We start from the raw sequence: 25,922 nt of genomic DNA on the forward strand, positions 1-25,922 counted from the left end.
CTTGCGGTTAGCAGCCCCCATTGACACCAGGGCCCCTTCACCACGCACAGCAGCTGCAATAACGGGCTGCAGCACACCAGTGCTGTGAGATGGCGCATGGGCCACCGAGAATTGCAGCCTACCACGCGTGCGCTGCAGAAAGCTTCTCAGTTTTGAATACTGCGCACACCACATGACCATGAAGCACCCTTCATACCATACACGGCCTACACACTGGACCAAATACTGCGGGGGGTCGGGGGGAGAGCACAGGAAAATGAAGGCCCCACCTCACTCTTCAGGGCCTCACAGTCTGGCAGGCCAGGAAGCCCTCCTCCCCGCTCATCAGTTAACTAACAATAATGTAGCAAGTTCAGGATGGAGAGATACTAGTAAGGGAAAGATAAGGCACAAAGTGTCTGGCTTGGATGCTTTCAGAAAGGTGTGTGGACACTCAGAATGAGGGGGACCACCCACCAGGAGCACCTAAGATCATTTTGCTGAGAACCTCCAGGAGACAGCGGGAGAGCTGAATGCCGCAGGCGGTAAGAGGTAGTCAGAAGCAGACTGGCAGAAGACAATGCAGTGGGGCCGCCTGACCCAGGGAGTAGGAGCTGAGTGCTTTCAGGTAGGAGGCTTGCTGGAGGAGTGGGATGCCTCCAGGCACTTACTGGAAGAGCTAAAGAGTTTTGTAACACTTGACCAAACAGGCAGAGCAGAGGCCAGGCAAAGAGAGGCCTGCCCATGGGGACAGGCCTCAGATGAGAAGAAGCTATTTTAGAACTATCCTGTAGTCATTTCTGATCTTGAACTAGATGCTGTCAAGTTGGTCTGGACTCTCAGCGACCTGATGCACAACAGAATAAAACACTCTGAGGTCCTGAGCCACCCCCACAACGGTTCTTAGGTTGGAGACCATTGTTGCAGCCGCTGTGTCCATCCATCTCCTTGAGGGTGCCCCTCTCTTTTTTGCCCCTCTACTTTACCAAGCAGGATGTTTGTGGCAGTTACATAATCTACTGTCACCTTGAGGAAGGGGAGGAGTCTAGCCTGTCAATGAGTTCATAGCCAGTGGAGGGTCTATGTGGCCATGACCTTCTCCTGAGGATTCTGGGAACTCCTGTCTTCCTCCCTGGAGGCAGGACACAGACCCTCCCTGTGACACATTCCTGTTGACAAGCCACATAGAGCTACACTGATGCAGCCAGAGTCCTGGAGCTGGAGACCCACGCTAGCGCTGAGATGCTTCTACCGCCACTGGATCCACAAGACTTTCTACCCACTGGCCTGTGATCTTCCTGCAGTCGGCATCATTACATGTGTTTTATGAGTCTGAAGAGGAATTTATAGACCAGTATTGGACCTATGGGCTAATCTTGGACTTATGGACTTGATCTGAACGGAGGTGGGATGTTTTAATATACAATTACGCTTTGATATCATTTTCTTTCCTATACCTATGTGTCTCCCAGGATTTGTTTCTCTAGTCTACCCAGACTAACACAAGTTCTTCTCCAGGGACTAGTGTCTCTGGGCAACATGTCGAACGAACATGAGATGAAGTCTCACCATCCTCGCTTCTAAGGAGCATTCCGGTAGTACTTCTTCCCAGACAGATTATTTGTTTGTTCTTCTGGCAGTTCGTGCGACTTTCAGTATTCTTCACCAACACTAACAACAAGGGGTGGTGGGGTGGGGTGGGGGAGGGAGACCTGGTGGTTAAGCACTCAGCTGCTAACAGGGAGGTCAGCAGTTAGGGCCCACCAGCCTTGTCAAGGGAGAAAGGTGGCCCACTCTGCTCCTACAAGCTCACAGCCTAGAAGACTCAACTCAGTTCTCCTCCCTCCTAGAGGCTCAGATCTCTAATCAGGGGCTTCTGCAGCTGGGCCTCTTAGGGCCTGGATGGACTCGGGTGTGTGAGTGTGTGTGTGTGTGTGTGTGTGTGTGTGTGTGTTTTGCATCTCCTGCCCCAGGTCCAGTTATGCATGCCTCCTGGAGCAGGAGCCAGAAGTAGGGACTGGCTGGTCGTTCCATCCCTGCCTTGTCCCCGAGGCTGCAAGTACTCCCTGCCACCTCATCAGCACGAGGGGATTATCTGCCAGACTGGGTTTCAGAGATGTCGCACAGAGACCCAGCATGTAGAGAGAGAGACAGACAGCCCCCACCAGCTTGTTCCCTGAGACCCTCTCCCCATTCAGCAGGACCCAAAGGTCATGTTCATCCCCCTGCCTCCTGGGGGAAGAAAGGGCCTTTTGCACAGGAAGAATTTGCAGGTACCTTTTCCTTGATGATGCTTGCCTATGACTGAAGGGCCTGGGCCTGGTGTCAGAGGCACCATCACAACCTCTGAGAAGCAGGACGTGAAGGGCCGACCAACAGGGGCTGGAAGGGGCCAGGCCTCCCTCGAAGCTCTTTTCACTCAAACTCCCCAAAAGATGTGGTTTTCTACAAGGAGAGGCACCAGGATTTACAAAGCAGCACGTGATGTTTATACCAAAAAGTGGAAATGCAGTGTTATCAGCTGGGGGTGGCGTGGGCATGGGCATTTAAGAACAGGATTCTATTTCCCCAAAGAAGGGAAGTCGAAGGGCAGGAGCGTGAGCCATGGTGGTTCTAGCGCAGAATCCTCGCCTTGCAGCCTTCCATGCAGGAAGACTGTTCCATGCTTGGACAGTGACCCTCAGCACCATCACAAGGAGATAAGCTAATTAGCAATCCTCTGGGCCCCTTGACACCCCAACAATGTGGCTTCAGGAGCTCCAATTTAGCAGCAGAAGAGCAAACACAATTACATTCACTTCCAGTTTCTAGCCTCGGAGTTGCTAGCTAGGGCAGCTGACCATCTCGTCCCCGATGGGCAGGGCAGCTCTTCCCATCCATTAGCAGAGCATTCCTTCCCCCCACCAGAAACCCGGCCCGGCCCGTGGTCTTGACTATGGCCTTTGGTGGACGTTTCTGCACGAGCAAACGGGAAGGCCTTTCCCCTCCCTGCCGAGGAGAGGGGCCCCGCCGTGTAATTGTCCTGCCCACTTAGAAGATGAGGTGGGAACCAGCAGGCACACACGGAAGGTCCTGCCTCGTTACTCACCGGGGTGGAATGCATGTAATTTCCAAAGCAGCAGGCAGCCAGGTGGGGAGGGGAAGAACATGTACCATTTTTGAGGACGTGCCTGTATTTCCAGTTCAGGTGCCACCGCGGTTAAGAATTGGGCTGTGATCTGCAAACTTTTCCGTGGGAAAAAGACAGAGCTTTCTCCTCCCACAAATCGTGACAGCCTTGGGGCCTTCTTGGGGCAGTTCTACCCTGTCCTCTAGTGTCACTATGAGTTGGCATGGACTCGGTGGCAGTGAGCTTGGTTGTCTGACTTCCAGCAGCCTCAAAGAATACTTATGTACTCCAGCCCCAAGCCCTGGAACATTGGTATTGTTAGTAAGAGGGCAATGAGTCCTAAGAGGTTATTAACTAATTGGCCTGAGGCCACTCAGCTAGTAAGTTTCAGAACCAGAATTCAATGGGGATTTCCTCAAAGGAGCCCTGGTTCGGGAGGGGGTTTGTGTTGGGTTGACCTCCACAGGTCAGCCCTCCGACCCTCCCAGGCTCTCCGTGGGGGAGAGATGAGGCCATCTGCTCCTGTAAAGATTCACACTCTGGAAACCCTAAGAACAGCACTATCTGCCCTGGAGGCTTGACTCTGAGTCGGAATCCACTTGACGGCCATGAGTTTAGCTTGTTTGGTGGCTTCTCCAAAACCACGAGGCCATAGTCCTGCGGTTATAAAATACATTCGTGGCCAGCAAAGCCAGCCCCGTCAGGGAGCCTGGGCATTGGTTGGGGTCTGCTGGGTGTCACTGTCCAGCAAACTTTCATTTACAGAAAACAAAAAACTTCCTAAAATTCCCAGGCTAGCCTCAGGGGTAAATTGGTGCCGTAGAGACTACATGTGCACAAGTCCAAAGGCCCATTTCCGACAAGGTGGAGTGGACCAAGAATCTGCCTCTGAGACCAAGGATGGGCACAGCTGGGGCTAGATGCTGGGGTAAAACCCCAAGTCCGGGTGTCTTTTTACTCAATACTAGGAAGTAAGAAAGAAGGCCTGGTAGTGTTGTGGTTTACGTGTGGGGCCGCTAACACAAGGTCGGCAGTTCAAATGCACCGGCCACCCTGGGAGAGCATCTGAGGCTGTCTGCTCCCTTAGATGTGCTTTGGAAGGAAGGCCAGGCAGTCAACTTCCAAGAGCCCTCCGGAGCACAGTTCTACTCTGACATACACGAAGTCACCAAGAGCAGGAATCGACTTGGCTGCAACGGGGACAGGGCCCTCCAACAACAGACTGCTTCGCGTGCATCTCTGAACCACTGCAAAGATGCCAAGGCCACCACGTGTGATCCACCGTCCACTCCGTCCACAACGCCCCTCCCTGTGCTCCTCCCACGGTGCTCTTTACTTGGGGTTTCCTGTAAACCCCATCCTTCAGAGATCGAGATCTTCCCGGGTCATCTGTAGGTCGCACAGAGGGTTCCAGGAGGCTGCCTGGTGGCAAACATGGCTGTTAGTCAATCCTTTAGAGTCAAAAGGCAAAATAACAGTGCACTCTGGGGAAAACCCTGCACACAACCGGAGGGATCTAGCAGAACATGTGGGAAAAGCAGATTTCAGGAGAGATCACCAGGTGGCATCCTGGGGAAGGATTCATGCCTGGCCCTCATGGAGGAAATCTTGGCAGATGATACCGCTGTGGAAGGTCCTAATAAATTAAATGCCTACTGCATTCTTTGGATTTTGCCAGGCAGATGGCAAAGCTGGGGAATCGATTGAGGAGGTGGAGAGTGAAGGGAGGAAAGCATCAGATAATTTCCTGGACTGCACACTGTCTCCCAGAGTGGATTCTTGCAGAGGACGCTGGGCCCAGGCCTCCAGGCCTCCAGGCTGGGGGGCTCAAGTCATAGGGCACAAGGCACGGAACTCAGGGCACCATGTTCAAGGCCCAGGGCTCAGGGCTAACATCTGTTTATCCTGTGTTGGGTAAGGAATCTGACTTTACCTAAACTTGAATTGGAGCAGGGCCATGATGCTTTGTCAAGTAAAAAGGGAGCGAATAAGAGGAAGGTCCTTGACAAGATGGACCGACAGTGTCTGCACCCACGGGCTCGAACATGACGACTGTAAAGATGGCACAGGACCTGGTGGTGGTTCATCACGTTGTGCACGGAGTCGCCATGAGTCACAACACGCTCGACGTCACATGACAACGACAAGAACAGCAAAGTAATGTTGTCTTCGTTTCCTGAGTGATCAACACTCAACCCAAACAACCGGGTCTTGGGATGTGCTTTGAGGAAGGTCTGCCGACCAAATGAACAGGCTGAGCGGAAGTGAGGAAGGACCTCGGAGAGTGGGGTGTGTGTGTGTGTGTGTGTGTGTGCGTGTGTGTGCAGGCTCACAAAGCCCTACCTTGCAATAGCTCAGGATCACCAGCTTCTGATCTTCAGCCAGCCTGAGGGGAGAGGGGCTAGAGCAGTGACTCCTCAGGCCGCGACCCTTTCCTACGGTTCCCATGTGGTGGTGACCCCCAGCCATGAAATTATTTTCGTTGCTACTTCATCACTGTTATTTTGCTACTGCTATGAATCGTCATGTAAATATCTGATAGGCAGGATGTATTTTCATTGTTTCAAATTGAACATCATTAAAGCATAGTGATGAATCACAAAAACAATATGTCATTATATATTGTGCAATATTGATTTCTGATGACAAATAAATGAAATTTTTGTCTTGAAGCATGGTGCAGCATGGGTAACAGTCTTCATGCCGGGTACTCGTCGGTGGGTATATCTACATGTGGGTGGGCCCGCCTGGAGATGGATAGAGGAGCAGAGCGGTGTCTCGGTTCCTAAGGCCATTGGAAACAGGTGTGAAAGGGTCATTTGATCCCCAAAGGGGTTGAGACCCACAGCTTGAGGACTGCTGGGCTGGAGTGTGCGTTAAGTAACACTGTTGTCAGGTGCCTCCCAGCAGCCCTGCTGTGCAACAGCAGGAAACACTGCCCGGGCCTGTGCCATCTCCACAACATTACAATGTTGCCTTTGAGCCCCCTGGGGCCGCCATGGTGCGACGCCCTCTTGTGGAGGGTCTCTCTCCTTCTCTCTGGCTTTTTTCTTACTTATCTTGGTAATGATGATGTGTTTCGGCTTGAGAACAGAGACTCTTATGCAAGAACAAACAAACTCTAGACACAGGTGCTCGCTGAGCTTCCTGGTTGGTGGAAGCCCTGAGCCCGCGCTGCATCCCTCTCGGGGCCATGGGAGCTCCACAGCTTCACGCTGGGAACCCTCCCAAACTTCACCCAAAGGCCATGTCTCCCTACAGCGAAGCCATAATCCCAAGTACCCACCTCCCTTGAGCTCACTGCCACTTCACGTTCCAGTCATTTATAGAACACAAAGGAGTTGAGGAGGAAGAGAGGGTGCCTGCCCAGGGATCCCCAAGCATGTGGCTGCTGTCTGCCCTTTCAGAAGTCTAAAGGGTAGCAAGTGCCCTTCTACTGCCTGAGCTCGGCTTCAAGCATCTGCAGGTCACCCACGGCCAGTGTCAGAACCTGGCGATCTGGATTGATGCTGACGACCAGGCAAGCACTGTGGGGCCAGACGGAATCCAGTCCGTGCAGAGTCTGGTGAACCAGAAGACCAGAAGAGCGCCATTCACGTTCTGAGGACAGTCTGATGTGTCAAAGACAACTGTCCAAGAGGGCTGCCGGCGGTTGGCCAAGGCCGTATGTTCCCCCGAGGGGGAAAGCCGGGGCCTCGCAGCAGGACCTGTGCAGTCACCACTGTCCCGAGCTTTGAGAGCTGGGATGGGAGTCCGCTACGTTGGGCTGCTAACGGCCAGGTCAGCAGTTGAAAACCACCAGCAGCTTCAGGAGAGAAAGAGGGGTTCTCTGCTCCCATAAAGAATTATGGTCTCAGAAATTCACAGGACGGTTCTATTCGGTCCTAGGCGGTCGGTCCTCCAGGGTCGCTTCAAATAGCATCGACTCGATGGCCGTGAGAACCAAAAGCTGAAGCCGCTCCGAAGTGAAGGAGAAAACCAGCCTGGGGCCACGTGGGAGAATGAGCAGCAGGTTCTGGAGAAGGCTGCGGAGAGCCACCACCTTTCCCAGGGGGGCCCGGGGGCTGTCAGCACGTCACCTTGGCTGACCAGGCAGCAGACTGCTCAGGAGGAGAACCACACTCTCGCCCATCCCAGCAGCCAGGAGCAGGTCCCCTGGGCCCGGTGGGAACAAGGCCCTGGGCTGGGGCCACACTGACACCCATTCCTCACTCTGGCCCCAACTCTGGGCTCTTGGAGAAATGCTTGCTTCTCTCTGTACCCCCGTGTCCTGGTGGACCGAGCAGGGTCAGCGTCCGGGACAGGAGCCCCAGTGGGTAAGGCGCTCAGCTGCTTATCGGGCGGGTTGGAGATGGGAACGCACTGTAGGAGGGAGACGGCGGGGCGCTTCTGTGAACTCCGACAGCGTGGGACACACAGGGAAGTTCTGCTCTGCCCGTGGGGCCACTCGAGCGCATTGTCATCGAGTCAATGCTGACTCGTAGCCACCCCTGTGGGTGAACTGTTTGCGGGAGTAGAAAGCTCAGTCTTTCTCCTAGGGGGCTGCTGGTGGTTTCAAACTGCCAACCATGGTGACCGCAGTCCACCTTGTAACTGCCACACCCCCCTGGGCTCCACGGGGCTCTAAGAGTCACTGGGAGTCAGGATAGGGAGCCCTGCCGGTGTAATGGGGTACATGATGGGCTGCCAATGGCAGAGCCAGTAATTGGAAACCACCAGTGGCTCCGTGGGCAAATGCTGGGGTCTTCCACTCCCACAGAGACCCAGAGACGGTTCCACTCTGCCCGACCAGGTCGCTACGAGTCCAAATTGACTCAATGGCAGCGCGTCTGGGTCTTCAGTTTTGATGAGACAGAAAGGACTCACCAGCAGCAGGTTTTCATTTGTTGTGTTTTGCTTTTGAATGAAATAAGACTCTCTCCTTCCCATAGCAACTGGCAGGGAATCCCTGAGTAGGCAACACCCAGGGACATCATCCTGTCGCCTGCTATTCCCCGGGGCCCAGAGGTGCGCAGGCTTCCCGAGGCAAGTTTGCAGGTGAAGGCTGTGGGTCCCCACTGATTAGCGGCCCTATAGGGCAGAGGGGAACAGTCCCCTTGGGGGACTGTTTTTTTACGGGAGCAGAAAGCCTCATCTTTCTCCCAGGAGGAGCTGGCTGTGGGTTTGAACTGCTGACCTTTGGGTGAACAGCCTAATACTTAGGGCCCATTTATCAACAGGGGACCCAAACAAAGAAAAACAAACAGTACGATCTGTGGATTCACACTGACAAATAGCCCTGAGGCTAGAAATCCTCTCTGTTGGTAGGAGTACAGGGGTCAACACAGTCTTTCGGAAAGGCAGTCTGAAAAATGCCAAGAGGCTGGCAAAATTTGAAAAGGGAGGGAGGAATGGGGAGGAGGGAGAAAGACAAGGAGCATTTTCTAGTGAGTAGAAACATCATGTTGGAGTTAGTTTGGAGGCTATTAAAATGGATCGGAACAACCCTGATAGCTTTTTGAGACAAGACCACAGAAACATGGAGCGCTGTTTCCTCCCTGATGCCCACCTTTCGGGTGAGTGTGACTGCCTGCCTCAGCCACAGGAAACCAGAGATGGGCAGGGCCCAGCAGCAAGGCCCCGCCCCCTGCACTTGGAGAGAGAGAGGGGGCAGCTGTGTCCCTGGAGATTCACTGTCCCGTCCGTTCCTGTTGAGGAATAGGTTGATCTGTTTCCATTAACACTGACACCCAATTTGAGCTAATCTAGCAAGTCAACACTCCAATGAGCCTGTAGTGGAAATTCTCATTTTCACTCGGGAAGGCTTTTAATCTAATATTTATAAAGCAGTGTGGTGGTTAATTTTATGGGTCAACTTGGCAGGACTATGGCGTCCATCTGGACAGGGAGCCCTGGGGGCCTTAGTGGGTTACGCGTTGGGCGGCTAGCTGCAAGATTTACAGGCTGTAAAGATTTACAGCCTCAGAAGCCCCACGGGGCAATTCTAAGCTGTCCTATAGAACTCACGGCCCTGGAGTTGATTCCAATGCACATGGCCCTACAGGGCAGGGTAGAAGTGGTGCTATGAGTTTCCCTACAGCGTTAACTTTTTATGGGAGCAGAAAGCCCCATCTTTCTTCCGAGGAGTGGCTGGTGGTTTTGAACTGCAGGCCTTGTGGTCAGCAGCACCACTCGTAACCACTACACCACCAGGGCTCTTGGCCCTCTGTCCCATAAAGTCACTACAAATTGGAATTGACTCGATGGCAGTGGGTTTTTTTATGGCATTTGTCTTTAAGTTGATCCTGATCCACAGGGACCTTACAGGACGGAGTAGAACTGCCCCAAAGGGTTTCCACGGCTGTAAATCTTACGGAAGCAGACTGCCTCAGCTTTCCCTGGGGAACTGGTGGCTTCAACTGGCCACCGTTCAGGTTAAGCACCTGAGGGTTCCAAGAAACCCTGCCACCAGGGCTCCACGCAGAGTCTGCATGTGGTTAAATCAGTTGGTCTCAAGTAAAGTGGATTAGGCTGCACACTGTGGGTGGGCTTTAGCCAATCGGGTGGAGGAGACCTTAAAAGCAAAATGGGAGTTTCCCAAGGAAGTGTTGTGCCTGCAGGGTACAGACAGAGATTTTGTCGGAACCCCTTCATCTTCTCTCATCGCTAGACTTAAGAGATCCCGGGTTAGAAGCCTGCAGAGGCCTGCCTGCTCTGATGAGTGCATGGTAGCATTTCTCTGGAAGTTTCCATGGGACATTGAAATAGCCAAACACAATGATGTTATGATGAACTCTCACTTTATGTGTAAAACTTGAACTCCCCAAATCCCTATTTCTAAAGAAAGGAGTGGGGGAAAGATATGCAGAAGCCTGTCATTCCAAAGTTGGCATAAAATGAACTGTGAACCATGATCCTTAGTGGCTGCCCCTTTCCACTGAAGTAGTCCATGACGGTCCCTGGGCAGTGCAACTGGTTAAGCTCTGCCCTGGTAACAGAAACACCGACATTCAAGTCCACCCAGAAAGCCACGGTGGAAAAGCCTGGTGAACCACTGCTGAAAGATCCCAGCCGACTGAAATCCGAGGGAGAACAGCACTCTGCCGGCAGACATGGGGTCGCCGTGAGCCAGGATCAACTTGACCCCGACAACAGGCCCTGTTATTCAGTGCCACCTTCACAGGTAAACAGAAAGGCCAGCCATCTTCTGGTTGCAGCTGACTCCTACGGCCTCAGAGCACGTGAGAGCCACGTGCGTGACTGAGGAGCTATTATTTGGGCATTTGCCGCTCTTAGGACTTCAAGGATTCTGAGCCTCTTCCACAGAAATGCCATTGTGTATTCATGAAGAGGTAGGTGGTAAGGCTAGCGCTGGAGCACACAGGAGAAAACAAATCATGTTGGAAAGGAAGTCAGGCGAAAACACACAGCATGAGGTGCAGAGAGCAGGCAGCTTTTAAACTGTGGTCCAAACCAGCAAAAGGAGTGTCTGTGTCAGTAGGCTTACGTCTTTGAAGGCTGGAGGCCCTGACCATAAATTTATTTACCTGGGGCCACTGCAAACGGTGTGAGCCTTTAGCATGTGCGCGCCTCCAGAACTACACTCCTGACCAGACTGTGACTACCATGGTGTGACGGTTGCTGGTTAGGGCCATCAAAGTTGGCTTTCCACGCACGACAACCCTGTGACTGCAGTTGCCCCATGGCGGGGCTGGTCTCGGTCGTCGATCTTAATGCAAGCAAATCACCCGGTCTTTCTCCCATGGAACCCACATGTGGCTTTGAACTGCAGGCCTTTGGGTCAGCACCTGGGTGTTGGACCGTTAAACCCCCTCCAAGCACAAAGTCTAGCAACAACTTGTTGATTTAGGTTGTTTAGAAAATACCCCCCCCCCGCCAACCTATGTCCCCCACAACACGATCACTACATATAAGCCCTCCTGACTCCTTGGCCCACGACCAGAAGTCACCACCAGTCAGGGACCACCGGCTTGAACCACAAATGTAACTGGAGGTGACAAGTCTTGAGAAGCTAGAACAGGAGGCAGGCTCTTAAACTCTGCAGCTCAAAACGCTTTTCCAGGAGACAAAGGAAAGGGGAGCGAGGGCAGGCGGGTGGTCTTAGTTGAGTCAGGCCTCCAGGGAAGAGAAGAAACCAAGCTGCAGGCAAGCCTGCTGTGTGTGTGTGTGTGTGTGTATGTGCGTGCGCACGCATACACCAGCACCTCTGATTTCCTGCAGACTGTGCACGCACACACACACACACACACACACACACACACACACACACACACTGTGTTAGTGCGGGTTGATTAGAGAAGCAAATTCATAGACACTCATATGTATATAAGAAAGAGCTCTATATAAAGAGTAATTAATTATATGTTAAGAAAACTTTCCAGTCCAGATCAAGTCCCTAAGTCAAATATTAGCCCTTATGTTCAGTACCAGTCTGTAAATTCCTCTTTAGACTCACACAACACATGCAATGACGCTGAGTGCAGGAAGATCACAGGCCAGTGGGTGGAAAGTCTTCTGGATCCAGTGGTGATGGAATCATCTCACCACTGGTGTGGGTTTCCACGTGACTCCTCCAGCTCCAGGGCTCTGGCTTCATCAGCACAGCTCCATGTAGCTTGTCAAGAGGAATGTCTCATGGGAAATGAGTCTATCTGCCTCCAGTGAGATATTTATCACTGTAGTGCCTCCAAATGAGGTCAAACTGTGACCTGACAGACAGGCTAGACTCCACCACTTCCCTCAAGTTGACAGTAGATTATATAACTGAGAACCACACACACGTACACATATGTACACACACACACGGAGGGCTCCAGGGTCCCGGGGAACAGGATTTTTCTAGTCACTTCCAAGTGTTTCGTCATTGATAATATCATGCTAATTGTATGTCAAGGTAGACCCAAATGCTTCTCCTAAGGTTAAGAAAAAATTTAACCAGAAGATGTCGATCATAAAATGTTCCCAGCAAGAATGATAAGCACGTGTTAAGAATACTGTGAGTTGTCTAACTCCAGGTCTGTAGGTGTGTTCTCGTTAGCGTCTTTCCCTTCGTTCCAGTAAGTTTGCCCCTTTCTAAGTAAGCAACGTACCTGTGAAGACTTGCCTGCCCCGCAAAGCCTGCTGTGTGGATTTAGGTGTTATAAGCCTTGAGAGGAGACCTGGCGGCACAGGGGTTACGTGTTGGGCAGCCATGCTCAAGGTCATCGGTTCTAAACTGCCAGCCACTTGTCACAAGAAAGGCAGGGCTTTCCGCCATCTCAGAAACCCCCGAGGGAGGGTCTATACCATATCGTCCCACAGTCGCGGTGGGTTAGCATCAGCCTGATGGCCATGAGTTGGCTGTTTTGTGTTGATGAACCTTGAGCTGTGTCTTGCTCTCTGGGCTAACTCACAAATCTCCCTGTTGAAGGGACCCTGAGGGATCACTAAGGAAGAGAATGGTCAAGTAAGTTAATGGCAGAGCTGGTGATGAGGGTGTGCTGAGCTTCCCAGTCGGGCCTGCAACTAGGCCCACGGGTCCCCAGTTGGGGTGAAACCAGGTTACAATCTTGGCTGCCCCCTGACTTGCTAGGTGCCTTACCAAATTCCCTCACCTCCTTCGGCTTGAGTTTCCTCAACTCTATAATAAGGCTGCTTTGTCTCTGCCTCAGAGGGGACGGTGGAGAACGGAATCCTCCACAGGAAGCATGGAAGCTGGCCACTCTGACCATCTTACTCAAGGTAGCTTACAGCTGGCCACCTTTTAAAAGGTCCCAGCCCAGCACTTCCCTCCCTACCTAGCGCAAGCTGTCAGATAATATCTGGTATCTGTTTCTCGTAAATCAAAGCCCCAGGCTGAACAGCCAGGCCGCCTCTAGTGGCCGGCTATCTTAGAGGTGGCTATCTTGGCCCCGATCAATCTCACAGCTTGACTCATTTGAAAAGGTTCTTGTTGATGACAAGGTGCGAGGTGCTGCTCCGAGCAGACAGCCACATCCTCTTCCTCAAAGGACAAGCGGACCACTGGGCACCGCCATTATCAGGCAGGAACAGTACATGTTCTAAGCGGGGCCAATCACCGAGAGTGGGTGTTAACATCACAGGAGGATTTCTCCTCGTGCACAACGGCGGCGGCAGGGCACCGCTGAGTCCGGTTGGACGCACAGCGACCCTGTGTACCACTCTGCCCGTCCTGGGCCATCCTTGCCATCGTTTCTGTCTCGGAGCCCACTGGGGGAGCCACAGTGTCCCCCCACCTGGTCCATGCGCTGTGGCTTCCCATCCCTCAGCGCTGTGCATTCCCTTGTGCCTCGCAGATGACGGACTAAAGAGCCAAGATAGGACGCGGGAAAGATCCAACACAAAGTGGGGCGGGGGTGGGGGGTGGCGGGTTCCCTTCCTGCCTCTTAGCATTCTGACTGCCCACCACCAACCAGGACCACCAGCCAGGAGCGAAGGCGGGCTAAGTCAGGCAGCCCATCCGGCCCCCACTTGCACACGACACAAACCCAGCCTCAGAGGCAGACGGTGCTGTGTGAGCCACATTCAGAGGGTCTTGGTTCCGAATGGAGACTCGGGGTGGGGGTGGGGGCTGAGAGGGGTTGAGGGTTGGCAAAACGGGGGAGTTGGGGGTGGTTGGAGTTCCATTGTTTGATCTCTAAATCACAAACGTGACTTTGGTCAGAATGAGTATACCATTTTTGAAAAATAGTAATGAGGAAATAGGCTGTTGGGGCGTGAAGCCACTAAAGGTGGCTCAGGCCAATGGAGACCGGGTGGCCAACATGCCCTTGGCAGAGGGCGGGGTTTGCCTGTCAGAGCCTGGGGGTAAGACAGTGACTCTTTCTCTGGACGGCGCCAATGCGGGCGACCCCGTGTGCTGCTCATCCCTGGGCCCTGGGCCAGGACGTGTGCACTCGCTGTGCTTGGTGGACACAGAGAAGGCCAATGGCAGGCTCTGCCACAGAACAGTGTGGAGGGCAGTGGGCCGAGCAAGGATCAGCCAAATGGCCCCGGGACAAACAGTCAGAAAGGCGAGGGAAGGCCCAAGCGAGGAGCAGCAGAGAAAGTTCTGGAAGGGGGCACTGGTCAGAGGCTGAGGGGGGTAAGTAGGACGCAGCCTGGAGGGTGACCTGGTGATCGTGAAGCCCGGTCACTGTGAGCACAGCACCACAGATGCCTGCCTGCCCTGGGTCCAGGCAGGGGTGGGGCAGGGGTGGGGTGCCAACAAGATTATAGAGCAGTGGTTCTCAAGCTTCCTCATGCCATGACCCTTGACTACAGGTCCTCATGTGGTGGTGACCCCCAGCCATGAAATTATTTTCGTTGCTACTCCATCACTGTCATTTTGCTACTGCTATGAATCGTCATGTAAATATCTGATAGGCAGGATGTATTTTCATTGTTTCAAATTGAACATCATTAAAGCATTGTGATGAATCACAAAAACAATATGTCATTATATATGGTAAAACATTCATTTTTAATTACAAATACATGAAATATTTTCTTGAAGCAAGGTGTAGCATGGGAAAGTCTTCATGCTGGCACTCATAGGTGGGCGTATTTGTATGCGGACAGACCCGCCTGGAGGCAGATAGAGGAGTGGTGTCTCAGTTCCTAACACCATCGGAAACAGGTGTTTTCTGATGGTCTTAGGCGACCTCTGTGAAATGGTCACTCAACCCCCAAAGGGGTCATGACCCACAGGTTGAGAACCGCTGCTGTGCAATATTCTTCCCGAGCCCTGATCAGGAGCCAAGAAGCTAGAAAGAAGCTGAGTGACACATGAGGATGGAGCCTGGTCGGCACACCCCTCGGTGAGATGGCGGGACTGGGTAGGCAGGAGGCCACATTGTTCACTGAGGGTGGTTGGAGAGAGAGGTCTGCCCTCTCGTTTGGGAGGTCACCTGGGGTACGTCCCTTCTTGCGTCTCTACCTGTTGACGAAAACGACGGTGCATGCCAATGGTTTGCATGCCCAGTGTGTGCAAGCACTGTATTTTAAAAACAAAAATATTATGAAGAAACCCCGCGACAAACAAACAAACAAACAAAAACAAGGCAGCACACTGGAAGTGCGTCCCACACGGGCAGGTGTGCACTTCTCACCTGCGCCTCTCCGCTCTGTGCCTCCCGATTAGGTTCCCAGTGTCGCCACACCTTCTGAGGAACAGCTCAGCAGCTCTTCATAAAGAGGGGATTCAGGGCAGCGGCTGGGGGTGTGGACCAGGAGGTGCCCCCACCCCCAGCTCTGTCACTGACCGGCTCTTAAAAGACCTTAGAAAGTCATTGGGCATCTGTGGGCCTCAGTTTTGTTGTTTGTAGAACGGAGGTCATAACACTACCCACCTCTTGAAGCTATTGCCAGACTGGAGTTGGTGTACCTAGGCGGCCGGCGGCACTGAACACCTGTCGGACTCAGTGCCAGGAGATGAGGAAGCCCCAAGACGACCTCCCCTGCTCCCGTGACCATGCCCGACCACACCGTGGGCCGGCAGGCCAACAAACACACTGCCTCGGGAGAGCTGCGGCCACCATTCTCTTGAGAAGAGAGGGTGGCCACGCTTTGTGTGGTGTGCTTTGCACCTTTCTGAGGAGCGGCCGGTCCCTGGAGAAGGCCATCATGCTTAGTCACGTAGAGGTCAGTGAAGAAGACAATGGCTCTTCACGAGGCAGACGGCACCGTGGATGCGACAGTGGCTCCACCACAGACACGAGCGTGAGGATGGGCGGTGTCCACTCTGTTGTCCACGGGATCACAGGCCCGAGCTGGAACCTACTTGACGGTGCCACCTCACCCATGTTGGCAAAGCTGCCAACCCCGAGACCCAGCAGCATGCTAACTCTTCACCAGCCGAGGGGCCTAGTCCTGTCTGTGCTTCTGAAACAGAACCATGCTGGGGCTCCCTGGGCGCGAGAGAACTCCTTCAGAGCTCTGAGGTGGCGGAGTGCAGACGCACTGTGCTGCGATCTGCATGGTCAGCAGTTCAATACCACCAGCCGCTCCTCGGGAGAAAGACGGGGCTTTCTACTCCCCTAAAGAGTTACAGTTTCTGAAACTCACGGGGCAGGCCTCCCGTGTCCTATAGGAGTGCAATGAGCCGGTGGCAGATACCCGATGGCAGTGAGCAAGCAACTCAACAAGAGCAGGCATGGTATTACTAGCAGGCTGAAATTCCAACCCTGGGACAAATCACTTCTCTAACCTCGGGCCACGCAGTTCTCCTTTAAGAAGAAGCCCATACCCAAAGACGCAGCTCCGGTAGAGTACCAGCGTTTCAGAATCACTGTTTAGTCAGAAAAAGACTAAGAAAGGTGGACACCTGTCCCCTCCACAGAGTCACAAGACTTCAATCTGGCACCTTTTGACTAAAGCCCCCCGAGAAACGGAGACTCCAAGCAACTCCCAAACCATACCGAGCCTGTGAAATTCTTTCCCACGGGCAACACTCAAACAGACCCTTTTTTGGAAGAAACAAGGAACGATGAAAGAGCAAAAGGCCAGGTCACAGGAAACCCAACACAAGTCCGGTCAACGCTTGGTCCTCTTTCTACAAAGAAAACAAAAAGTTAACATCGTGAATGCCAGAAGTTATCCAAGAGAAATCTGAATGTTCCTGCTTTACCTCCTGTCCCCCAGGAGCTGCCCCACGTCCGGGATCTTTGTCCAGCAGGAGGGGCCGTGCACACCGGCAAGCCAAGCCGATGCTCGAGATGATAATGAGCACCCCCAGCCCATTCCCCCCACGGTGCTCTTCTTCCTGGAGGTGGCAATTTGCTTAATGTTTCTCACCAAAGAGCTTCTGAGATGGATTTGAAAGGTTGCTAAGGAAAGGTTGAAACCCAGGTGATTCAAAGCGGAGCACAATCTTCATTCTATTCTTCACTGAGAGCTGGCGCCTTTTCACTGAAATGCTGGGAGCCTTTCAGGCTGCGGTCATTCTTCAACATTCACTCAAGGTCACCTCACTGCCTAGAGCAGTGTGTCCCAAAGGGGGTGACACCGCCCGCGGGGAAGAGGGGGAGCACTGGAATGATCCTTCTCACTGTCGTCCAACATGTAACCACTACACCATCAGGGCTCCGTGCAAGATCCCGGGGCTGCAAAAACAGATACCTAAACTTTATCTTGGATTGCGTCCCAAGCTTAATTGGCTTCTCACTGGCATGGAGTTGATTCCAACTCAGAGTGACCTTTATAGGACAAGGTAGAACTGCCTAGATGGGCTTCTGAGACTGTAACTCTTTACAGGAGTGGAACTTCTTGTCTTTCTCCTGAAGACCGGCTGGTAGTTTTGAGATGCTGACCTTGCAGTTAGCAGCCCAACCTGGAACCACTATGCCACCGCCACTCCCCATTCAGAAGAAAAAGCACTCATCACCCCCCAGGCAAGTAAAAACGGTTGTACTATAGCCCACAGCGGTCCGAAACCACCAGCCGCTCTGCAGGAGAAAGATAAGCCTTTCTGCATCTGTACAGAGTTACAGTCTCGGAAACCCACAGGGGGCAGTTCTGCCCTGTCTTCTAATGTCATCTATGACGGGATGACACCTATCTGCCATCACAGCCCAGCCAACTTACAGACAAGTGAGGGACTTGTGAAGTGCGTGTGCGGAGCGATGCAGGCCGCTTTGCTCTTCGACAGAATCCATCGCGAACCACACGTGGAAGAGTGTCAAACCGAATGTTTCCCCAAGGCTGTAAGGAGCCCACAGGAGTGGACCCAGCCTGCTCCGCTCCCCCTGGGCGGCGGCCACTGGAGTCCATGCCAGGTGGACGCTGGCAAAATCCAGGGCCCATCTCTGTCTGTGACTAAGTGGCCATGTTGAAACGTGTTTATCGATGCTTTTGTTCGGCCTTTTGCATCTACTGCCACTTGGATCCGGACTTGCCGTCTTTCGGTTTACCTTGTGTTCATCCAGAGGGAACAAAGAAGGAGACAGCGGGAAACCAGCTCTGACATCTGCCCCTGCCTGCTCACTGGGACAGATGTTAGCTGAGAGGCCGCCGAGATGAGGTGCCTTAAAGACCTTCTGTCGATAAACAGTATAAATAACCTGTGCAATGATGACGTCTTTGGTTCCCTTACTTTTCTGTACCCAATCCTTCAAGCCACTGTGGTTTGAACCTGACCCCAAATACTAACTCTCCAGTCAGGCCAAGCTGGCCCTTCTGTTCAGTTCTCTCTACCTGACACTGTCCCACCTCTGCGCGCATCTGTCCTTCCTGAACACACCCCCCCCCACCACCACAAGCAACTCTGTCACAAGTACGTCCATGGCAGGGGCTATACGTGCCCTCCAGCTAGTCAAGGCCATACAAGGCGCCCACTTCTCTCAACTCCCGATGGGCCCCAACGCTTCAACACAAGTGGGCGAGGAGCTTGGGTGGTGCACGCAGCTAAGTGCTCTGTGGCGGACTGAAGGCTGAGTCCATGCAAGAGTACCTCAGAAGAAAGGCCTGGTGGTCTACTTCCCATTCTTGGGGGCACAATTCTACGCTGACACACACGGCGGGTAGCCCAAGGGCACCTGGTTTGGGGTCTTCCCAGTACGTGTGACGGCTTCCAAAGCGTTTCCTCAAATTCAGGAGACGGGGCCATGCTTAGCGTCCCACGCTAATGCGAATGAAGAAAAACGACTGTGGTCTGGGGGCAGGGGCTACCGGGAGGCTCTGCGGCCTGCTCTGGCGCTCACTGTCCTCATCAGACAGTGCCTGGCACCGGGTGCTGCTCTCCGACTGCACCACCAGCGAGAACACTCACCCGACAGAAATGGCCACGTGGCAATTTCCTCAGAGAAGCACACTTCAAAACCGGATTTCGATCCACTCTCTTTAGTTGCAATGGGTTTCTGGTGGTGTGGTGGGCTCTCTATGTGTTGGGCTGCTACTTAGAGTCAACGGTTCAAACCCACCACCTTCTCTGTGGGAGAGAGATGAGGCCTTTTCAGCCCCACAAAGATTTGCGGCCTCAGAACGCACAGGGGGGCTCAGTTCGGTCCTTTAGGATCCCGGGAAGTTGGAATCGACTCGGTGGCAGTGAGTTCAGAGTTTATCTTTAGATGCGGGCTTTGTTATATATCACAAAAACTCAGATTCCTCCACTGGAGACCATGAGAGGGGTTGGGCATTAAATGATGCCCCTCACAGAATGGGTCACAAACCCAAAATCTGTGCCCTGTGGGTGACCTCTTTTAGATGGGTTGTGCTGGTTATGTTCCTAAACAGGGTTTGCATTGGGTGTGTCTTGAGCCATCCATCTCCTTTGAAACAAAAAGGAAACGAGACAAGGTAGGAGAGAGGGAGATGCCGGGACGCGTGGAACCTCTAAGGAGGCAGCAAGTGAAGAAGGAAGGCCTTCCTCCCAAGCCTCCTGAGGGGGAGCCTCCCCCACCCCCGGCACTCTGGATTCCGACTTCTAGTCTTTAAACTCCGAGAAAACACACGGAAGCTCACGACAGCCACCCACTCGTGGTAATTTTGTTACAATAGCACTAGATGGCTAAGCAGGGGTTTGGCTCGAAAGCTGTCGCTAATCCTGGACGCTGTGATTCATGAAGAAGATGCTCAGAGACAAAGACGAATCCACAAGAAGGGAGTTACTAGGTCCCAGTGAGCCAACTGGATGATGCTTTCCGAAAGTACCAACATCACCGACCGCAGCTATCAGATCCTCAAGTCCAGGAGCCCCTGCAGGTGGGAAGGAAGCTTAGTGGAACAGAGAGCCTTGTCCTTAGAACACCTTCCTTACTGGATCCATAGGCGTGGCGCCACACATTACACATGTGACCTCATGTGATCCTGACCACACGCCACATGAGGTTTGCTCATTATAGACCTGTTACCGCCTGGGACAGACCAGGGTACTTGGGACACACACACACACACACACACACACACACATCCTCACTGCCATCAAGTCCATGCTGACTGACAGTGACCCTAGAGGACAGACAAACTGCCCCTGGGTGTCTGAGATTGTCCTTGACTGGAGGACACAGCCTTTGCTCCTGCAGAGCAGCTAGTGGGTTTCAACCGCCAGCCTTGCAGTTCTCAGCCTGACACCTACCTGCCAGCACCACCAACTCCCAGACCAAACTCACTGCCATCGCGCCCATGCTGACTGGCAGCGACCCCTGGTGGGTTTCCGAGACTGTCACTGTTCATGAGAGCAGACAGCCCAAACGTTCTTCTTGGAGCTGCTGGTGGTTTCGAACTGTCAACCATGTGGATCGTAGCCCAGTGCATAACCACCCCACCACCAGGGACTCCCTGGACAGTGCCACAAGATAGTAAAAAACGCTTTGGTCCCACCCTGCGAATGTCCAAGGTCCAGCATGTCTTCCAGTCTCTGTAACAATCAAACTTGTATAAAATAAAAATCAGGCCCTCTGCCATCAAGTCGGATAGGCCTCCCAGTGAGCGATAGCACAGAGCAGCGCTGCCCCAGGGGGTTCCGCAGGCTGGGAACCTTGACACCCGCAGGTTGTCCCACCTGTCTCCCGCAGAGAAGCTGGGGGTCCTGAACCATCGACCTTCCGGTTAGCACCCAAGTGCTTTTAACCGCTGTACCACCACGGCTCAAATTCCTTAAACCCAAACTCAGCGCCATCGAGTCTGTTCCAACTGACAGCGACCCTGCAGGTCAGAGCTGAAGTGCCCCTGTGGGCTTGGAGGCTGAAACTCTCCCGGGAGAAGAACGCCTCCCCTTTCTCCAGGAGAGGAGCTGGTGGTTTCGAATGGCTGACCTTGAGGCTAGCAGCCCGACGCCCACAAAGGGTCCCCGTTCCTGAAGTCAATCATGTTGACCATGGAAACTACCCTTGCTCCTAAAAGGGAAATAAATTCCTTCCCACTTTTCTCATTCCAGTCATCAGAAAACAAAAACTAAAAATATATATATTCTTAAATGAAAACTATATATATATAAACAACACCCACTGTCATCCAGTTGATCTGACTCGGAGAGGCCTCACCGCCAGAAGCACTCCCCAAACCAAGGAGTACCCCTCGCCATCAGCAAGCCTTGAGTTCCAAATCGTGGGGTGGTTGGTCACGTCACCCTCTTCTTCTTCAGTAGCCACCTCTACTCCACGAACATTCTGGGCACTGCTTCCAATCAGCTCCTCGCCCAGGCCAAGACCTCCCGGCTGCCCAGCAACCCTCCCTCCGCCTCTCCAGTCCACCCCGCTCAGCTCCAGACCTGAGCTTTGGAGTGCTGTGCTCTCCTTGACCCCACACAACATGCTGCCATGACGGCAGGAAGTGCAGACCAAGAGCAAGCGGCAGGAGAAGCCTGGTTCTAGGACCTCTGGGGTCGGAGAGGTGGCTCTCCCTCCTCTCACACACCACACGGACCGCACGTCTGCACACACACCTGGAGGGAGTCCTGGGCAAGCCAATGTGGCTGCTGTGGCCACTTGCCCTTTGCCCCTCAGAGGTACACTAGGGAAGCAGAGCTGCTGCTTCCTGGTTGGATAGGAACTGGTGGAACTGCCAAGACGCCGGCCTTTAGTCCCCTTCAGGCTGGGACTGCATCCACCCCGTGCTCAGGTTCAGCCAAGCAACAGACAGGTCTGGAAAGGGAACAACAGCGAGGGGGCAGGAGGGGAAGGGGAGGACGGAGGGGGACAGGGGGAACCGATCACAATGAGCTACACATAACCTTCTCCCAGGGGCACAGACAACAGAAAAGTAGCTGAAGGGAGACATCGGTCAGTGCAAGGCATGAAAAAATAATAATTTATAAATTATCAAGGCTTCATGAGGGAGGGAGGGGAAAAATGAGGAGCTGATAGCAAGGGCTCAAGGAGAAAGAAAATGTTTTGAAAATGATGATGTCAACAAATGTACTTGACACAATGGATGGATAGATTGTGATAAGAGTTTTATGAGCCCCCAATAAAATGATTTATTAAAAAATATAGCGAGGCATGCACCCCTTACCATAATCAACCATTTAAGATCAAATGGGCAGCATGTATCCAAGGGCAAAGTTCAGAACGGTTAGACAGGAGGGATGGACACAGGAAACCCAGGGGGGAAGTGACCACAGAAAGTCTGACACACTTGAATCGTGGTGCGGGTGAAGAATACTGAACGGACCACGGACTGCCAGGAGGACGCACAACTCTCTCTTGGATGGCCACACCCGATTGCTGCTTAGGAGCAAAGATGGTGAGACTTTGTCTCGAATACTTCGGACGTGGAGCCGGGAAGGACCCGTCTCTGGAGAAGGACATCACGCTTGGGGACAAAGAGGAAGAATCTCAAAAGGACTCGGTTGACACGGTGGCTGCTGACGTGGGCTGCATGAGGACCGTGAGGGTGGCGCAGGGCGTGGCAGGGTCCGTCCAGTCGTATTTAGGGATTGCTATGAGGCAGGACTGACTTGCTGGCACCCAACACAGAGGGCAGAGTGGAGCTGCTCTTTAGCATTTCCCAAATGGTGCATCTTTATGATGGACAAAAGACATGGAGCGCTGGTTAAATCTGCTGCACAAGACCTCTTCAGAGTATTGAAAAGCGAGGGCGCTACATTGGGGAGTGAGGTGCACCTGACCCGAGCCATGGTCTTCTCCATTGCCTCCTATGCACATGAAAGCTGGATTTTGAATAAGGAAGACAGAAGGAGAATTGGTGCAAGACGGAAGGAGAATTGGTTGAATGAGGAAGACCAAAGGAGAATGCGGTGCTGGAGAAGAACACTGAGTGTGCCATCAACTGCGAAAAGGACGGAACCGATCTGTCTTGGAAGAAGTATGGTCAGAGTTCTCCTCATTGGCAAGGACGGCGAGGCTCGGTCTTGCATACGTTGGACGTGTTGTCAGGGGAGACCCGTCTCTGGAGAAGGGCGTCACGTTCCGTCAGAGAGGGGCAGCGACAAAGAGGAAGGCCCTCAAGGAGACGGACGGACATCATGGCGGCGACGCTGCGCTCAGACATGGGAACCACTGCGAGGGCGGCATGGGGCCAGGAAGTGCTCTTCCTGCCGCGCAGAAGGTCGCTGTGGGCTGGAATCAAATCGATGGCCCCTAGCAACATCTTTACGAGGCCAGACAGCCTCATCTTTCTCCCTAGCAAGCCCCACTTTGGCCTGGTCATGCATTGGTGCCGCGCCTCTCTCACTGTGGCGTCCTCTACCAGCTGAACCCCTTGCTCCATCCCAGAGGGCTTCGTGGTGCCCTGAGAGCCCCCCCTGCCTTTTGTCGCCACCCTCTGCCGCAAGTAGGGATGTTGACGGCGTCCCTCCTCACAACACATGGCTGAACTGCTGGGGAAGCCCGAAAATGGCATTCCAGTTTTTGATCTCTTGCTGAAGAAGGGGTAGAGGTGGGAACAGAGAAAGTGCCATGTTCTTTTTTGCCATCTCCACGTACAGCCTCTATGGCAGGAGCGCATGATGGGCATTGAATCATACGTTCGCTGTTTGCTGAGGGTTTCATGAGTGTGGCAGTTACATAATATCACGATTGCTGGAAGATATATAAAAGTGTAGGGTGGGTATTCACCCTGTCAAATCACAGCCTGATGCTGCCTCCTGGTGGGCGTGGCCTTCTCCTAAGGGCCCTGGGAACCCGCACCCCCACCCAACCTCCACCCGCTCTCTGCCTTCACCTTCCTGCTGGTGGACCCTCGTTGCTGCCAGAGAGCCCTGGAGATCAGTCCACCGCTAGGGGATCCAGGCAATCCTGCACCCACCGGCCTGGGATCCTCCTGCACTCTGCATCAGTGCATGTGGCTGCGTGAGTCTGAAGAGGGACTAATGGACTAGTATCCGACTGACGGACTTGAGTTTGGCTGGGTGGGATGTTTCCTTGAGCTATAATTACCTCTTGATATAAAGTTCTTTCTTACACATCTGTGAGAACCGCTGGGATTTTTTCTGTAGTCAACCCAGCCTAACACAGTAAGTGTGATTGTGTTTAAATCTCATTTGAGTTCCCACCCACCATGCTGGCCTAAAACGAACCGCCAACAGCCTTGGGATCCACCAAAGGCAGTGTATAGTGTAAACATAAAGAATCTGTTAGGGAGCAAGATAGGGAGCTGTTCTTCTCCATGTCTAGGGGCCCCTACAGGAAGTTGGAAGCTGGTAAAGGCTAAAGGGCATGCGCCAATTCAGGGCCTTGAGCCAAGTGAGCTTAACTCAGCCAATGGGGTCAATTAGACCTGTCGACCATGCCTCCCAGCAGAAGGCCCCCCAAAGGCTGGAACCTGGAGACCACTGCCCTCTTTTCCTAGCTACTCCTCAGCCTTCTGCTTGGCGGGGCCATTGTGGTCTCTCTCTCTCTCCCCTCAGGCCTGAGAGAGGAAGGCAGAGACAGTGGGGGCAGCAGAAGGGTGCTCTGAGTGAGGATGATGGAGAAGTGGTCAGCTGAGGCTCGGGGAGGAAGCTTGTGTTAACCAGGTGGACGAGAGAAACAAATCGAGAGGTATTCATATGTGTGTGAGTGAGAACTTTATATCAAAGAGGAATTGTGCATTGAGAAAACATCCTAGCCCAGTCCAGTTCAAGCCCATAAGTCTGATATTAGCCCATATGTCTGATACCAGTCCATAAATCCCTCTTGAGGCTCATGCAACACATGCAATGATGCCTACTGCAGGAAGATCACAGGCCAGTGGGTGGGAAGTCTTGTGGCTCCAGTGGTGGTGGAAGCACCTCAGCGCTGACGTGGGTCTCCATGTAGCTCCACGAGGCTTGTCAGCAGGAAGACAAAGCCATGAGTGTGAGTGTGTCTGGCCCCCAGTGAGCTATTTATCTCTGTGGCACCTCCAAAGGAGGTCATCAAGCTGGGACCTGACTGACAGGCTAGACTCTTCCCCTCCACAAGTTGACTGGAGATTATGTAATATAACTGCTACAAAGCTAAATGACCAGGGACGGGTAGCCAGTCAGTAGCAGAGCCAGGACCCTGCAGGGCTCCTTCAGGGGTGCCACACACAGTCCCAACGAGGGGACCGATGAACTGTATGGACGTCCCTTCTGGTCTTGGCTCCCTTTGGTCACAAGGACTCTGACATGGACACAGGACTGTGTAGTGACCTGATGGTCTCAACTGGATGGAGTAAGAGGGGTAGTAACAGTGGACAAGGTCAGAGACAACCCCAACTGCCACCAGCTGGCTCATGGGTCATGACACCTGTATTCTGGGCTGGTCTCCTGCTCAGACAAAGTGCTGGTGAACCTGGCGGGGGCTGACCCACTGGCCAGCACCCCAGAATCAGAAGTGAGTTTCAGGACAGACTCCACGGTCGCAGGCTCTGCACAGAAGCCCAGGAGCCCACCCGGGGTCGCATCTCGGGCCCCAGGTGACATTCGGAACCAGTCTCTCAGGGTCACCTCAAGGGGCTGTGGGGCCACAGGTGTTTCCCCAGAAAACAGGTCTGCGCCTTAAGACGGCAGGGATTTTCACAGCATGAGGAGCGTCAGCAGGCCCTGGGATCTGAAAGCACCCCAAAAGCTCCATCTCTTTGGAACTGGCCTCTGCTGAGTCTGCTGCCCACCCTGCGGCACATTGGCAGACACATCGCTGCTCCCTGAGCAGCCCTGGCAGGGCAGGGTGATCCCGCTAAAAAGAGCACCTTCCTGCCCGCACCTCCAGTGAGCCTTCGTGGAGTCTTTTCCCACAGGTGCCTGTTGATCCTGTCCTGGGTGGGAGGACAAAGGGGCGGGGAAGAAGAAAGATGGGGAGTGGAGGAGAAAGGTTTGGAGGAGGGAGGGAGGGAAGAGGAGACAAGAGAAGTGCCCGCTGACCCTGGAGATATTCTGGGTTTGGGTCCAGCCATTTGGGGTTCCCTAGTGCCTCTAACAGCCTGTCGACCCTGCTCTGTGTGTCTGCTCTGTGTG

At 53.3% G+C, this 25,922-nt stretch overlaps 1 protein-coding gene across 2 annotated transcripts in view; it reads right to left on the reverse strand.

Moving 5' to 3' along the window:
* ZDHHC14 (zDHHC palmitoyltransferase 14) overlaps window positions 1-25,922 on the reverse strand; it is a 319,518-nt gene that overhangs the window by 190,740 nt on the left and 102,856 nt on the right. The gene's annotated exons all lie outside the window — the stretch shown is intronic.

This window comes from Tenrec ecaudatus, chromosome 7 (genome assembly GCF_050624435.1).
Source record: "Tenrec ecaudatus isolate mTenEca1 chromosome 7, mTenEca1.hap1, whole genome shotgun sequence".
NCBI classification, from domain to species: domain Eukaryota; kingdom Metazoa; phylum Chordata; class Mammalia; order Afrosoricida; family Tenrecidae; genus Tenrec; species Tenrec ecaudatus.